Raw genomic sequence first — 18,007 nt, forward strand, 5'->3', positions numbered from 1 at the left:
CAAACACTGTTGAGATTTATATATAAACGGTTATCAAGGTGATTGATTAACGAATCTAAGCCACTACACAGGTCATTTATCACTACTTTATCATTTCCGAAATCATGAAAAAAAGCATTTCTAACTTGTCTAAAGATTTACTCAAACATCTTATTCGAATACTTTTATTTATTCAATTGTATCAAAATGAATATTAAATATTTCAGTTAGATGTGATCGATAATGTTTTCAATAATTTTTCTATGTAAACTAAATAAATTCTGTTATATCCCGATAAGAATAATGAATGGTAATTTTTGGGATCCATTTATGGACCAATACTATGAGTATATTTTTATCGTGTAATTGTTATGTAACTAAGCTGTTCATATTCACGTCCCTCTTATTATGAGTTTTATTTGGACCTATGAACTATTATTATACGATTTACCATTCTTGAATTATTCCCTGTCTGTTAATCACTACCTCCCTCATTCACAGCCACTTTTGGCCAAATATTGTACAAATGTTATTTCCTATTTTATGGTACGTTGTAGCCGGTTTGATTGGTATATAAACCCCGTATGTTTGAAATAAATGTTTCATATTGCAGAGGCTGAGATTGGTGTTCTGGACTCAACCGACTGGGCTAGATAGGAAGCGAGACTAATCATGACTCTAGTCTGCTCCCACGTGTTTTATGCGTCACTGGTTCAATCGATAATTCGCTGCTCTCTGATTGGCGGTATCGTTGCGTTATCCAATATACGGGGCACACAGATTCACAAATTATAACAAATTCGAAGATCAAAATGTAAAAATTTTCCCTCTTTATAATACTTTAATACATGAAAATTATATCATTAACATAATAATTTGAAAATTTACTTCAAAAAACAAAATTCTTATCTGTCAATTGGACAGTTATCTGATCTGTAAATTATTTTCATCTTTATCTTGTTTGTTTACCCCTTGATTATTGCGTAACTCCATTTGATATTTAGTCTGAAAAGAAAATTCAAATAACATGAAATAATTCATTAGAAATTTGAATACATTTAAGAAGAAAAAAAATCAAAATTGGGTTTATCACCATGGTTTATATTTTCAATTATTCTGCTAGTTAACTTTATCTTATTCGAGAAAAAGAGAAAAAAATGATTTCAACTAATAATATTGATTAGATAAATCAAAAACATGTTGCTAACATAATAGAACATAATTTATAAGGGGTTTATGTTCAATTATTGTTTTGGTATATAGTTTTGTAAATATTGGATATTGTTTAAATCGTTAGCATACAATAGACAAAATAGGGAATCGGATTTTTCCATTCAATGGAGTTTAGAATAAAACATTAACTATAGTTTTATTGTGAACCCTTAAAAAATGGTCATTAATTAGTTTTGTAGGAAACAAACACTTATCCGTGTAAAAATAATAAGTTTTGAAGTTAATGTAAACTGAATGAAAGTATTTAGGTACACTTGTATCAGAAGAATGGAACAATATTTTTTGTTTGTTTGTAATAACACATTGTTTTTATTAATTAATAATAAAATGTATTTGTTTACTTTCAGAAGAATAAGACTAAACTAAAAATGAATGTTACATTTTGTCATAATATTGATTTCAATTTTATATCTAATAATATCTAGTAATGAATAGAAATCTCAAGAAAGGCATTTGGAGATAGTCGACAGGAAATACAGATTGACCTAGGTTTCATATTCTTTAGGATTCATCAACTATCTTTACTTGTTCTCTTAAGGGGACTAATGTTTTCTGATAGGTTTGATTCTGTGTCACCTAGCTTTACAGTTTGTGACGTTGTGGTTGAGCTATACAAGCCTTCAATGACCTTTTACAGATTGATTGGTTACTGTTTAAGGACCGACATCATATTTGTTTAATCCTTTACAGTTGATCGAATTATGGCGATCAAGTTTCATAGTGGTCAATTATCAATCTATTGGACACATTGTCATGTAATGAGTGAGACATAGATAATTTTGTGTTGTTAAATGCATTAAAAACTTCAGCTACCTTCATTTCGATGAATGGATCATACAATCTGTGAAGAACATGACCGATATACAATTGTAGAAAACTTTTAATGTGTTGTGTTCTCATTCGTTTTTATCTTTAGTCTTTAGAGATTTGAGCCTCATCAATAGGTTTGACCACACGTCATATAGTAGATAAACCATCCTTAGAATTCTGCTACCCAATAAATTATTTGGTCTCTACTGTTAAACATTTTAATCAGTAAGTTAGACTGTTTAAAGATGTAATTAATTATTGAGTAATATAATTTATGTAACACTCCAACTTTCATTACTATGAATTTAAATGCTTTGGAAAGTCTCTTTCAATGAACTTAAACACAATGAACATAGTATTTACTAGAATTTGCATTTAACAAAATCTGTTTCATTTCTGATTGCATTTCCTAAATTTATACACAATGTTCATCTAAATGTACTGCATCAATATTGTACGTTAAATAAAATTTCATGTAAATGACCACTTTAAAAAATCATTTAAACAATGTAACTCAATTATAAAACTAGACAAATTTTCAATTTGGGCCATATATATATATACCTAGAAGTATTGATTTCTAGTTGATTACCATCTTGAAAGAACTAAATTAAAAGATGTTATGATATTTTTCATATGTCAAATAAATGATATTTTAAGTTACATTACTTTTACAAAACATGATATGAACACAAAATAGCTAAAATTGTGTAAGTTTATTTCTTTGATAACTATATATTAGATCAAATAAAATAAGAAATTATTTGTCGTTCATAACACTATTCACTTCCTGATGTTATATCTAATTCAAAGTTTAGAAGTCTACTTTTTTAAGTTTATTACAGATGAAAAAAATTGTACATTAAACTATGAATGTGTATGTATTTATTTATGTTAATGTTCATATTTATACGATTGTGTAAACATTAATAAACGATGTCTACAGAAAAATGTAATATATAAGAAAGTAGGAAATCATAAACTACCTTAAAGTTAACACTTTAAATATATGTGTGTATGTATGATAGTTATAAGTGCCTATTTCTACTCCCTTTGTTTATATATATATATATATATATATATATATATATATAATTTTTTAATCCAATCTTATTACATTCAAAGAAGATAATTTCAATATTACTACTTTCTTGCTTCCTTTGTCTCTAAGACAGTCCATACTTCCATTGAAGTATTCTCATTGTTATTGAACACTTATAAAAAGCAAGATAAGAGAGAGAACTATCTACAGAATAAGCAATTTCTAATTATAACTATTGAAGCAAACTATTTTTAGACCACAGTTTTTCTTTAGATAAATTAGCTTCCGTTTAAAGTATCATTACTGTTGTTGTTGTTGGTGGTGGTGGTGTTTTTGATTCTTTTTTCCACTGTCTCTACACATTTTCTTTTTGTTTGTCTAAAATTGACTATTTGCTTAGAAACATATGCATATATCCAATTATTTTACGTGTACATAAATATTTAATAAAAAATCAAACAAATAGAACAACAGAATACAATTACACTGAACAACACATCAAGTCAGGGAATATTTCTATTTCTATGTAATAGGATGCTTTTGACCAATAGAATAGTTTTGCCTTAAAATAAGCAAAAACCAATAAAAATCCATTGGATACAGTATATAGAGAAGAAAACAGATATAGGACATTAGTATGATTGGTTCTTCTTTATTCATAAAGTTAGCAGTGTAATTGTGTATCAAAGTTTGTATATATAAGCTTCATTCTAAACGGAAATGGTTAGTTTCATACCGAGAGTGACTTTTGTTAACAATGAAAACTCTGTGATCAACAAAATTTATTTGACATTTTAAACATTGTTGAGCTGGTTTTAAAGATAAAATCTAGCCGATATACTATTCTCCAATTTTGCTTATTCCAAACAAACAGACAACATTTAGTAATTCAGAAAGTAACTATTCAATATAAGATGACACTGTATGTTATTAGTTAGTTTTATTTTCAATGGTGTTTTAATTAAACTCGAGTTCATAAAATATAACCAACTTCAAAATACATTTTACTTTGTAAATAATGTACATGTTTTACACTTCACAATATGCAACAGTATTCTGACTTGGTTATCAGTGATTTTATGTATTACATATATTTCTTCAAGTATTTTAACATATCCCCAATATTCTGCAATAGATGTAGCATTTTCATGTTTTAAATAGTAGAGAGATGAAGATGAATTAATAAAGTGATGTCTCTCATTTAAATATATTCAAGAAATTATCTTTTCAATGATACTCTGAACATTACTGTGGTATAAAATTCATCCATAAGTTTTAAGTTCCATTTATTTTAAATGTCAGAGATATATCATAATTACAACTGGTAGAGATTGAATTATCTTTCACTAATTAAATGCTAATCCACTTTGAAATGACTGAAAAACAAAAACGAAATCTTTATGCTTTTATATCTAATGACTAGGGAAATGATTTATGAGGAGTATTCTAACAATTGTCCTTTCTCTGATAATTTGTAAGTATTACGGGAAAATTGTCATAATTTCGTGGTTCTATGTCAAGGGATAATTTTAGTTAGACAATTACCGAAAGCTAAGAAGTGATAAAAAGTTGTTTTTTTAGTATGGGACTCCTTGATATTTATCATACAACACCCTTTCAGGAATCCCACTTAGAACCTACAGTTCTTGGACAAACGATTAATCTTCGAACTACTAATTTGATGACAATTGGTTTATATTATTCAACTTCATTTATTTTACCATACTGCACAACCATCATTTGTTGCCGTTAATGATATTTGTCTCAAAACTCAACATTTGTCAAACTCAACTACCCATGGATTCACATTCGAGTTTAGAAAATCGCCTCTCCAAGTTAGTGACCAGTTAGCATACGATGAATTTTCTAGAAGACGGGGTCATGCAACTTATTCGATTTAATGGTTTTACTATGATGGCTTTCGAAACCAAACTCATATTTTTTGTGACTACTTGTTAATATAATATTGAATCAAATTTCTGTAATGTAATATTCAGTTGATATTGAAAATAAATTTGTGAGAATAAAACAAATAAATTTTTTTCTAAAATCAAGTATATGACTTTCAAATGAAATCCGTAGTCAGAAATAGACTACTTTAACCAATGAGATACCAAAGAGAATGGTATAATTATGAAAATAAAGCAATCATCTTATATTATACATTTGGTGGAATTATAATTATAATTTATTACTATCATTATTGTTATCAGCTTCATTATTATATTATATTTTTGGTACAAAATAGAATTCTCAGTACAAAGTATTTCAGTGAGTTTCCGTCTCCTATTTCTTGATCGACATTGACAATAAATATTGAGTGATCACCAGTTAGATATTAGTATTTCAGAAATCGATATCTGATTAATATTCATTCTTTTCAATGCACATTGCCAGCTGTCATGATGTCTTGGATTGCAAAGTTTTGTAAGTTATACGGCGAAATGTCGTAAACATTTCACAAAGTCACCTGAATAAGTTATGCAATTAATTGACATAATGAACTGTTGAAACAAACAAGAAAACAGATAGCTTATTGAAATATCTAGATGGCAGGAACAGGTAGACCAAATACTCAAGCACGTAAAAGGAAACCCACTGTGAAACTGTATGAATTAGACTGTCGATTTGCAAAATTATTGATAGACTATCATTATTATTATTATCATATGGTCAATATTCTCACTAGGCTGGTTAGGTTTTTAGTCAGCTGTTGTATAGAAAAAAATTGTCATCAAAAGCAGCTAGTTTAAATTTCAAACTTAAGAATGGACCTAAAGTTGATATTCATCTACAAAGAAAAATTTAACTGGTTTCTAAATGTTCACATATTTCAGAATTACATTTCGACAAAAATAATCAAGGTTTACTTCGATGACATCGGACAGTAAATATTTATACTCCATAAACACTCGTGTGAATAATCAGTCATAAAAGAATAATTATAAAACTATACTCATTGATAAATACTAATGTAATGAACGAGAACATACAAGTGAGGATAACCAAATTTATTTGAATACAAAATTACAGAATGTCTTCTTAAAATCTAAGAACCATACAATAAATACTTCATTTGGAAAATGTCAATCAGTTGTCTCAGACTTGATCATTCTTTCGTTTCCACACCAATCATTCTCTGTTCTTATTCTCTTCTCTTCTCTTCAATCTTCTTAACCTTCTACCATAAAGGATTTCACTTTCGATTTATGACACATACTACTTATATCTGTCGATATCAGCAGCACACACCACATTATGACCATAAGGTTTTGTGAATTTGATCAGATGGTTTTTAATCAAAATAATATGCAACTAGTCTTAGTAATGTTTCATATATCCACAAATAATTTTTATAGCTTCATATAAAGGTTAAGTTTATAAGTGATATGACATACTGTTACATTAATTATATTATTCATCAATGAGTTCAGTGGATTTCATTTTGTGTAACATAGAAATAATGTCCTATTATGTATTTATACATAAAATTCGTTTATGTTCTATTTTCATATTTATTAATAATATAGAATAAATGAATAAAGTTATTTTTAGAAAAAATTTTTTAATTCAAGTGATTACTTTCATGTATGTGTCATTTGATATGGATTATTGTGATATTCAGGAGTATTTGAATTATAGTATAAACTAAGAATCCCAGAAATAAAGTAATCGGATCAAGAAGTACTAGATAACCACAAACGAATGTACTGCATTTAGAATTCGAAATCAAGCATTCAACAAGTACAAAGGAATCATTAGTTCATTCAAACACCACAATTATATTCAATTGGATACAAAAGCCCAACGATCATAATAAAATTAAGATAAGAAAATTGTTCCATTGAATAGCCTGGAACTATCATATTTATATTTGAGTGAAGTATTAAACTCATTCTAATATTATTTTACACATTGAATCTTATTTTTTTATCAGGCTATTTTTATGTAATTTGATAGATTCAATCAACAACTTTTTCTAATCCATTAATATAAAAAAATGGCTCAGTCTCAATACAATAAATGATGAAAATACGTGTAACTTGATAAAACAATTCCTTTTTGAAGAAACAAAGACAATTCAAAAAAGTTTTTTTTTTGCTTCGATCATATTGTTTACTAAAGCTGTACAATAAAAAAAATTATGATTTAATCTGAAGAACAGAAAGTGAATAAAGTTTCTCTTTTCACTTAGTTGGACTCAGATATGGAAATTCGTATATAGATCATTCTAAGATGATTTTATGTATAGAAATCTTTGTAAGTAGTAATCTAATCTTATTTTCATTAGAGCAGAATTCAAAGTCAACCTGTTATTCTGGTATGAACTCAGACGACTAATAAACAACTGTTTAACTCATACAAGATGAAAATGAGGTGGAGGTTATTGTGGTGGTGGTGATGATCGTATCAGTAGTAGCAGTTGTTACTGTAGTTGATGTGGTTTTCCCATTGACCATGAGTAGCGAACAGTAAGGGCGTTAGTTACTAACTCGACGTTTCCTGCCTTTAGGTTTCCGTGTTAACAAAACCATTTCTCTCTCACTTGTAGTAACATTCATACATTAGCGCAATAGGTTGATGCATGTTGCGATATGCAAACCGATCGGTTTCAACCCCTTTTGTATAATGGGAATTTGATAGGCACAAGATGTAGGAAACAGGAAGTATGTGTTGTTTGTAGCAAATGAGTTTCACAATGTTTGTAAGCTGTGTTTACTGAACAACACTTGACACTGATTAACCACTAACTTACTCGGTATCCTCACCATTATAAAAGCTGATGTGTCATTCGTTGAAGCAGACCATAACTACTTCATACAGATATTGTGGTGAAGAACATGAAAAAATAACAGACATCAGGAGATATATCGTTACCATGATCTGACCAAATTACGAGTTAGATTTATGAAGTCCAACTTCTTGATACACATAATGTGGAACCTCAACACGTCCCCAAAGAAACAGCACCAATTAAGTAAATAAATTTGAACCGATCAGAGTAATTCGTAACCGGTCCTCGCGGCATGAGTAAACTGTTTTCAAATCATACAAATACTGGAAAGTCTTTCCCAGGTTAAGGCAGCTACAAGTACTATAGATGTATGTTACGACTAACAGAGACTCTATCACACGCTCTAGTACAATCCCTTAGTTACCCTCTTAGGTGGTTACATGTTTGAGTTGACTTCGGTAGTTTGCACTGATTATCCAAGAATGACTTAAGCGTAGATAGTGGTCGTCGATTCAAACAAAACATTGTTTATCGTATAATATACTGGTGGAAATTTCGGCAAATGCCTTAGATATGTCAGGATGAAGAATTTTAGGTATTTTTCATAGTTCCTGGCATTGTGTTATGAGATCAAAGAACTCGAAACGGCAGGTCATGCACAATCTATCTGCTCAGGAAATTATGTTGAGGTTTAAACATAAGATTGGAGTCAGTAATTTATCTGAGATACCATGTTTTACAACCTTCTCTATGACTAGTGACGTAACTGGAGTGATATTTATGGGTCTGTAATCAGCAGCATTCACTCTGTCCTTAGTCTTATATTCTGGGATAATGTAACTAGTCTTTCAATCATTCCACTGAACGCCTGTACCTAATGATATGGCGAATATCTTACGAAATACATGTGGAATATTTTCACTACATCTTTGAATGGATATAGAGGAGATAATGTTAGTTCCTATACCTGTTACGGTCTTAAGACTTTATAGCTTTAGATGTACTTTTAGCACTAAAACATACATTTGTATAGTCACTGGATGTTAGTGGCATATTGTCGAAGTTAACAGGCTTCTTTTCGCTAATGGTTGCAGGAGAATTACTCAATATTTCACGTATATCCGTCGAATTATTGTAGCTTGTGTTATTCTGTACAAGAAATGGGGTACTTTTTGGTGTACGCATGTGTTTACTCAGAAGAGAAGTCAGGCTATTTATCTCAGATCTGCTTCTTAGGGCGTCAAGCTCTTTTTCACTGTCATTTCGATCAAGCGATACGCTGACAGACTCTCAAGTTTTACCTATCGAGTATAAGGATGAAGAGTGTTTAGTTGTGCAGAAATTCTTCTGATTTTCGCGCGGTATTTACTCGTTGAAGAGGATAACTTGTTGCTGTGAATCTTGTGCATTTATTCAGAGGCTATAATACTCAATCACGATGACATAATCCTATAGAGGATTATCATTGAGTTGATGGTAAAATAACCATCCCAGTCATAACAATTCATAGGTTTAACTAAGAAGTCCAAGTTTGCAAGCTTAAAATATCGCGTTTTAGCTCAGTGTGCATACTCTTAACACTTTGCGTTTGGTGTGTGAATTGGCAGGGAACAATAGACTATCTTAGGATCACTAGTGGAAAACTATCTGCCAACGTGTATTGTAGATGGACACCACATTTCTGTTATTAGGATGGTTTACGGCCTAGCAATAAAGGCAGTCATTCTATGTTCAGTTATTTTATTATTTAAAGGACGCGCACTGATGAGCATAAAATTGGACAGACGATAGTTACTCAATAAGCAGTCCACTACGCTGTCTTCACCTGTTTGAGTACACGTGGTCCGGGTGCCTAGTTCAGGCAGAAATCCATCCTGGTTGATAAAACGGCTAGATGAGCACTTATTTGTTTCTTGTAAAGGTGACGGAACTAATTCGTCGTGCATTTAATCAGTGTTACAAATCATGTCCCGGTTACCTAGATTTCTCACCCCATCGGATGGTGTGGTGTTATCTGGTTTATTTTCATTAAGACGTCTGATTGTCTCCACCTCTGTGACATTGACAAACAGTGGTGTACTTTGTTCAGGCGTCCGACCATTCCACACAGTACCTCGCGAAAAGAATAGTGCTAATGCATCAAAGAGCAGCTGAACAGAATTGTGCCACGACTATTGACGGTCTGATAGCCACTGTGTTCAGAGTGTAAAGGCATTTCGTAGGTGGGTTTAGTTCACATTTTATATCTCCAGTCATTATTACTTGGTGCCAATTTTGGGTGATTATTTCCTTGATTCCTTAGGTAAGGGGACATAGTGCTTTGATTCAAGCAAGGTTTGCTACCGCGGGGTGCTATGTGACCGAAATCGTGTCTTTTATCATAAGTTAAACGATGATTTAGTACCTTTGATGAGGGGTGATACAAATGTATGTGGATAGGATGTATGGTGATGAAGAGTTCTCTGCTCTCTGGTTTTAAGCCCGTGACACCCCTAGGTTTTGTAATCGTTGTTCGTGCTTTTGCCTCTCTTTTAGTAGCCTTCTTGGTAGAAAGGTGGACACTATCTACTATGTTTTGGTTGTTTGCCATACGACTTGATGAGGTGGCATCAATACTCAGTTTATTAAAGGTGCTATCAATATCTACATTTTTTTTGGGGGGGGGAGGGTTGTCACGACAGTGTCCTGATAATATATTTATGGTTGCGCTGTCTTGTTCCAGGTTTTCTGACGTTGTGCAGTTTGAATGGAAACCCTTACTCTTCCGTCTCTGGTAAGAATAACCTATATATTCGTCATGCCTTTTTTTCTGAGAGGAGCTACTTTCTACATCGTACATGATGTTCAAAACTTCAACATCAGTGCTTTATTTAAAGATTTATTCCCTGTTAGTCTGGATTTTTCTGTCGATAGAATGAGGGGTACACACCGGCACGAAGCCGGTGAGCCCTACTTTGAACACAGAAAACAGTTTGTGTTTCGCATTTTCGATACACTGGTGAAACTCATTTTTCTTTGTTGACTGAAATTTATATGAATTCTGAGCAACAGTGCATTAGCCAGTGAAAATAAGCTGATCTCTTTGACTTATTCTAAAATTCGATTATGCGTTATCAACTTAGATAAAGATTCACGTTAAGCATTGATATCACGAAAAAATCACTCTAAGCTCTCTGTTAGTCACTTTTAAACATTAAAATAAACAATTTTACTGATTTTTCTGAATGTATCATTCTGTTATCTGAATACATCTTGCCAGTTCATTTTGTTGATAACATCAAAGGTAATGTTTGCCATAGTTCATTTGTGACCGAAATCAACCAAATAATGTAATGATTCTACAGAAATAGTTTGAAAAAACAATATGGTTCTTACTAGAATAACACAATAAATAATAAATCAACTGTACTATTCAACGAATAAGTATGAGAAAATCAAATACAACTGTAATTAACTGTCAGGTGACATGGAATAACATTGATTACAGTTTTCCGGTTTCATTTATTCATTGTTTCCTTTTAGATCATCCGTCTTAACAGTATTTCTTAATACTTTATTTCTTCAACATATTGTTTCCAACTCAGCTGTATTCAATCATATTTAATTTTTCTTCATATATCTGAGAATAATATTATTTTAGTTACATTCACTAATCAATTTGTTCTATTCATTTTGGTATACAAATTTTAAATGTAGCAATATAAGTTGATAGACAGTGTTCAAAATCTTAATTTGTTCATGACTAGTAAATTTTGAGTAGGAACTATGAGGAGAATTTATTCAAAATAATAAATTATCATTATATTAACAATACGGCTAACAGTATGTATTGAAATTTGTGTCAAATGTAAGTGTATTAACTACTAAAGTTTGTTATAATATCAGTTCTAATTGAATTAACTTGAAATATAAATATTGTAACATATCATAGTATAATATTACTATACTCTCCTTCTCCTTTCTTCCCACTATATTTCATGTGTTGGAAACAAATATAATGCTGTCATATTACCGAATACACTAAAAAATGACAACAACTGAACTAATATAACCTCGAAGAAATCCTTCAGTATATTTTACAGTTTTCACGTTTATTGAACATTTCTACGGAGATAATTTATTCATATTAGGCACCGATGTATTGAAAGTATCTAAAGACATTTTGTTTGTTTAATAAGTGGTTTTTATATGTACTCTAAGATGGAAATGCCATACTGTTTGTTTGTGATTCACTTTGTATTTATTTTCAAATGTCTAAAAACATTATGTTTACATCATTCAAGCTTTCGCAGCAATAGTATGATAATCTTAACGACAGATTATTGGTATAGATAATTGAAGATATCTTAAATAGGCTTATCGGACGATTATGACTGGTTACTTTTTTACCTCAATAATTGTGTGCTTATCATCATTTTTACAAATGACGAGAACCAGAGATTATCATATAGCTCTTTTGTCCCAGTTTTAAACTTTCTTGAGGAATTTGATTGGTGTTAGACAAGTTTAATTGTCAGTAAAAAGTTTTAGAGATTGTTGAGTTTCATTGAAATCATGAGCTGATCTAAGTTAGACCACCATTGAAAACCTGTATCGACTGAGGTTAGACATCTGTGCTGTTGAATGCCGGCTCGGTGGTTTGGATATTAAGAGTGCACGCGTGAGAATGAAGGTTCTGTGTTTGATTCCCGAGTGCTGGGCAGTAAATGCTCACTGCTTGGGAGTCCCATACTAGGAAGAAATGGCCGTCCAGTACTTCCAGATTTACAATGGTGTTCTTACTTAGATCACTTCATGATTCAAGTGAAATTTTTAATTGTTTTGCGATACAGATAGTTTAAAGAAGTACTTGGTTTCACGTGGTGAATATTCTTACTAAACATAAGTTCAACGAGGCAAATAACAACTATTAAAATCATGACTGAATCATCTGATACTTCAGAAATGGAGAGACTCTTTTGATAACAGTCTCAGTCACTATAAATTCAATATTTAGCACTATTTTAGACTCACAAATCTATGTTCTGTAAATAAGTTAATGAGACATATCTTCCGCCAATGTGTATTATCGTTTACACGGTAAATCCTATGTATGTGCATTACCGAATACAACTCTCAACCTTCTTTTTGTTGTATTTAACACCAAAAAATGAATCATCAATAGTATTAGAGTTTTCCATGAAAATATATCCGGTAAGTCAAGTATGCTAACATTACAAGACGATGCTTTTAGATTTTATAGTTCTTAGTTGACTTAACTGACCATAAAATATTGTAGAAGACTGATGTAGCACATCAATCATATCACAGAAACGTTCTAGAGTTTATCTAATATAAAATAAGAAGGATTGAATCAAGGAAGAGTTCTCTTTTCGGCGAATTCATTTTCGCAACTGTGCAGTCAAAAATATATACTTATCTTTCAAAATGATAATAATTACAATAAAAACAATGATAAAATCCTGCTAAACATGGCAACAGTGAAGTAGAATAAACAAGGTCTTGAAGATGTTATTTTTATCAAGGAAACAAATGATAATTTTGTTGTTGAGAGCTTGAATATTCATCATGAGGGTAGATGAGGGAAGGCTTAGAGTGATAAGATAAATGTCGAAATTCAGATGCACTATAATCAGGAGAATCATGGAAACCGAGACATATCAGTTGGGTGTAAAGTATCTATAAGGAATATAGAAGGAAAGCAGATGGCTGTGAAAGAAGAAACGAATAACGAGGAAATAAAAAGTTACGGGAGATTATGACCATAGTGAAACACGATGTACACGTTTCTTTTGGACATGTTATTGTGGTTTTTCAAGATGTATATTAGATGTTTTAGCAGTGGTCAGATGGAATATCACTGTATTTATCAGCTTTCTACTTACTTTGTAGATGATTTATTAAGTGACCTGTGTTCGCATGGTGTTCGATTGTTGAACCTCTTATGGAGCTATTTACGCCTCTCTTCAGTTAAGCCGGATGATGTTCTCGAAATGTTTTGGAAAAATACGCATCAAACGACCTTAATACCTGGCCTCACATGAACAGGTAAATTGGTAAACGCAGAGTTGGTCAAGTGAGTCTACTTATCCTTGAGATTATCGGTGAACATCGAACGTGGTATGTAGAAGGAGAAACTTTAAAAAAATATAAACCTAGCTTATTACTTGTGGTAATAATGTGAAGACCTCTAACCAAGGTCAGTTAACAATTCAACAATCCGTTTTTGTTAAGTTCAACATCATTTTGAGTAAAATTTTATTTCGTATCAAATCAATATGAGCCTTCAGTTGCATCAATCAATCTTGACATTCTGTGTCACGTCGATTCCTTGTGATATTTTATTTGTATTAGAATATATGATTTTTTCGACGAATAATCAATGTATGTAAATCTAGCCTTCATCTTCATGTATGTCTTATAGAAACAGCAACCGCTTTGGTTGATGCTTTCAGCTGAAAAACTTAGTGTTGGCCTTTATCTAACTGGGAAGCAAAATATTCGATATTATTTAAAGTAGTCTGGTTTGTCAATCTTGTTTGACGTTAACTAACTTTACAAGGTCTGTTTTTCCATTTTTAATGACTTTAAGTTTGAATTCATCTAATGCCAACCGGTTCACCGGCCTGGTACCCACAGAATGTGACATGAATATGTGTCAGCACTTATTACTAAATGAAGGTCTATCTCAGTGCCATGATGCCTTGGTGATTGCTCAAAATAATAATTGCTTTATTACTTACTTACTTACGCCTGTTACTACTAATGGAGCATAGGCCGCCGACCAGCATTCTCCAACCCACTCTGTCCTGAGCCTTCTTTTCTAGTTCTATCAAACTGTTGTTCATTCTTCTCATGTTTGTCTCCGTTTCTCGGCGTAATGTGTTCTTCTCCTTTGACCCTAGGGAATCGAAGCAGGGGTTTGTCTTGTGACGCAATTGGGTGCTTTCTTCAATGTGTGTCCTATCTACATTGCTTTATACATCAATAATAATACGTTTCTGGCATATCAGGTATACGCTTCATTTAAAGACATTGTTAATAATGCACGCCTTGTTTCATTTTCGATGTAATACATCACTTGCGTTTCTGGTCGTCTGTTTTGTATTTCAGCACTCATCCATTCATAGCTACTATAATACATTTTCGAAGACTAAAGGAATTTCATTGCTAGTTGTCGTACAATTTGTCGTTAATTCAGATGGGGAAACGTCTGAGGATTGAATAGTTCGGCCAAATAATTGGTTTTTGAAAGAAAAGATGTCGGTAAAAAAATGTCACGATACAGATAACTAAGATGCCCATACTGTATATTGTCAAACATTAGCTTCTTATTGATGAATACTTCGTTTCTCTAGGATAAGTTACAAAGGCTTGTACGCTTACTGATATTCCACGTTTGAACTTATGCACTTCCGAATACAATTAACTAGTTTTCACTTTGTTTCATCTATGCCGTTAGAAAACACCGATATCTTGTGTTTGTATCAGAAATGACGACTAAAGTAGATTATGATTGAGAAATCTAGAGCCCTACGTCTGTCCTGAAGGAACTTTAAGTCCTTGAGAGGCATGGGGAGTAGCGTACATGATAAACCTGGAAAATAAAAAGACGGGTTGACAACTTCACAAACTCATAAAACGCATTTACTTCTAGAAAGGGGAGTAATAGAAATTATTCAGTAGTAAAACGATATTAAGTTTAAGGCTAATTAGAAGTAGACAGGACAAGGTCCAAACTTGTTATAAGTAACTTGATTAGATTTTCGTCACATTTAGAGACATATCGATGCTATATGTATATTGAACATAAGTGGCAACGACGAATTCAAGTGCAAATTAGTTCTAAAGCCTGAATGTAGTATATCTGGTAGGACCTTTCTAATGTATGACATTCAGGGCAAACGAAGGCATCAAGTTGAAATTTCCCGGTCTTTTTACCAATCAGAGCGCATCGCCAATATGCACCAATACGCAGTCTACATGAAATTCGCGTTAATGCGACTACTGTTACTGAACGCATGGAATCTGAAATCGATTGTTGCCATTAGACGTCTGCGATCGCCTTAACACTTATTCGACCTACTACATGATTACTAAAGAAGATGCCATACACTGAAACAGGCCTTATAGCGACTCACGTGCACATGAGTTTAGTCTCATCTAACACGGTTAAGCCCTTTTGCTAACTTATTTAGCGGACAAAGTCATCCCCACTATAACAACTTATTGTACCCCTATTATTTTGTGCATGTAGGAAATACGTATGCTTGAATATTGCTTACGGCCTACGCATTTGTTCACTCTGCTAGTCTTACTACTAACTGATTATTTGATTCGATTACTCATTCATTTCACATGATATATATATGTCCATGTTATTCATATTCAACACTCACTCACTCATTCACACACTCTCGTCTCACTCTTGCTCTGGCTCTCGCTCGCTTGCTTGCCTTTCGGCACAACTCTTCTATGCTTGTTTAACGCATCTGTACATTTGGATATATATGTGTGGTCTCGCAATAAACGTAATCAACACTTCGTATTTACCTTCTGATTAATATACCGTTGGGGCGTTATATAGAACGGTTATCAAGACGAACTGCATACGAAATTAAGGATTATATCGGATACCGACCACCACAGCCTAACAATACTCTGGCCATCAGGTGGTGCCGTCATACGTTACGGCATATTTTACGTCTGTAAAAGTGGTAATTCATTTACTTAAACGCTTAATGTGGCTTATATCGAATCTCGAGGAATTGAAGTGTATTAATTTAAGTGCTATAATATAGACGAAATTTTAAAAAATCGACAAAGATTGATTTCAAGCCGCGTTCGTGAAAAGCAACAAATAGGTAAACCTTACTGTTAATAACTGGCATTTCTTGATTTTTTAGACCATTCTTAACAACTTCTTTACCCAAACTCAACTTGTTAACTTTTATTTTAAGAATACATTTGCAATTTGCACAGCATTAAACAACGAAGGGCAAGACTGTTATGCATTATATCTTCAAATATCCCTTTCTGGCATTTTAGCATCACCCAATCAGTCCCGCTTAAAATCCCTTGTAGACCAGAAACAATGAATTCTGTGAGATGAAGAGACTTCATTTCATTTTCTTGCGCTCCAAACCCTCCATACACACATTGATCCTCAGAACTTAATGAACATTGTTTGATGTTACCGGGTGTGTAATATGTATTCAGTTCACCAGTGTCAAATAATTACTAATAAAATTTATATTTCTTCACGTTGAATTTTATGGCAGGACGTAATGAGTGGGAGACTATGATGTTGGATAAGCGCATGCGAATTTTTGTTATTAGGGTAAACAGTGCAGTAAGTTATGTGGATCGCCAAAAACTGTATCGTACTAATCATACTAACGCTTTAACCAGTAACACCTTCTATTATGAAGCGTACCCATCAAGTGAAATCAAAAGACAGAAGCGAAAAGGTTTGAAGATATATTTGATAGGCTATCAATATATCGTGAACCGACTGATCTAATCTGGCCAGCGATTGCAGTAGATGTTGAGCACGGTGTTCCCACTCGTGATCTGGTGCGGATGCATGACCGAGCGCCTCCAGCTAGGTGAGTCCATTAAAACTAATGTGGTCAGCATCCAATGTCGAAAACTTACAGAGCTATTTATTTTGGGGATTTATTTACCGCTACAACGGTTTTCAAGGGTCTATATTCTTGGAACTGCTATTTTTACCCGTTTGAACCCATGTTCAGTTTTCATACATTTTTGTACAACGTTCAACTTCTGAAAACAACTGTTATTATGTGGAAGTTACCGACGCTTGTTACTTTTGTCGAAAGGTTTGTATTTTTGAATGTTCGTCAAACTTTAATCTTAGGAGTTGGAAAAATCTTTGTAAAGCTGTGTCCTAAATCCTAATTATTGTGTTGCAGCATGGTAACCTCGGAAGTGGAGTTATTAATAATAATGGACCATGATAGGCGAAGAGGATGATGAGGTACCGGATGTCTGAAATAATACACATTAAAAAGTTCACTGACTAATCTTGGAGTGATCAAACCTTACCAATCTGTAACTTTTCGTTTTCAGTAAGTTTTGTAGTGGCATTGGACCATAACCACACAATCTCCAAAGCTGAACACAAGACTACTCAGAAAATAGATATTCAATATTTAACACGGAGAAATACCTAACAATGGGGAAGG

The sequence above is a fragment of the Schistosoma haematobium genome, chromosome 3 (assembly GCF_000699445.3).
Source record: "Schistosoma haematobium chromosome 3, whole genome shotgun sequence".
In the NCBI taxonomy this organism is placed as follows: Eukaryota; Metazoa; Platyhelminthes; class Trematoda; order Strigeidida; family Schistosomatidae; genus Schistosoma; species Schistosoma haematobium.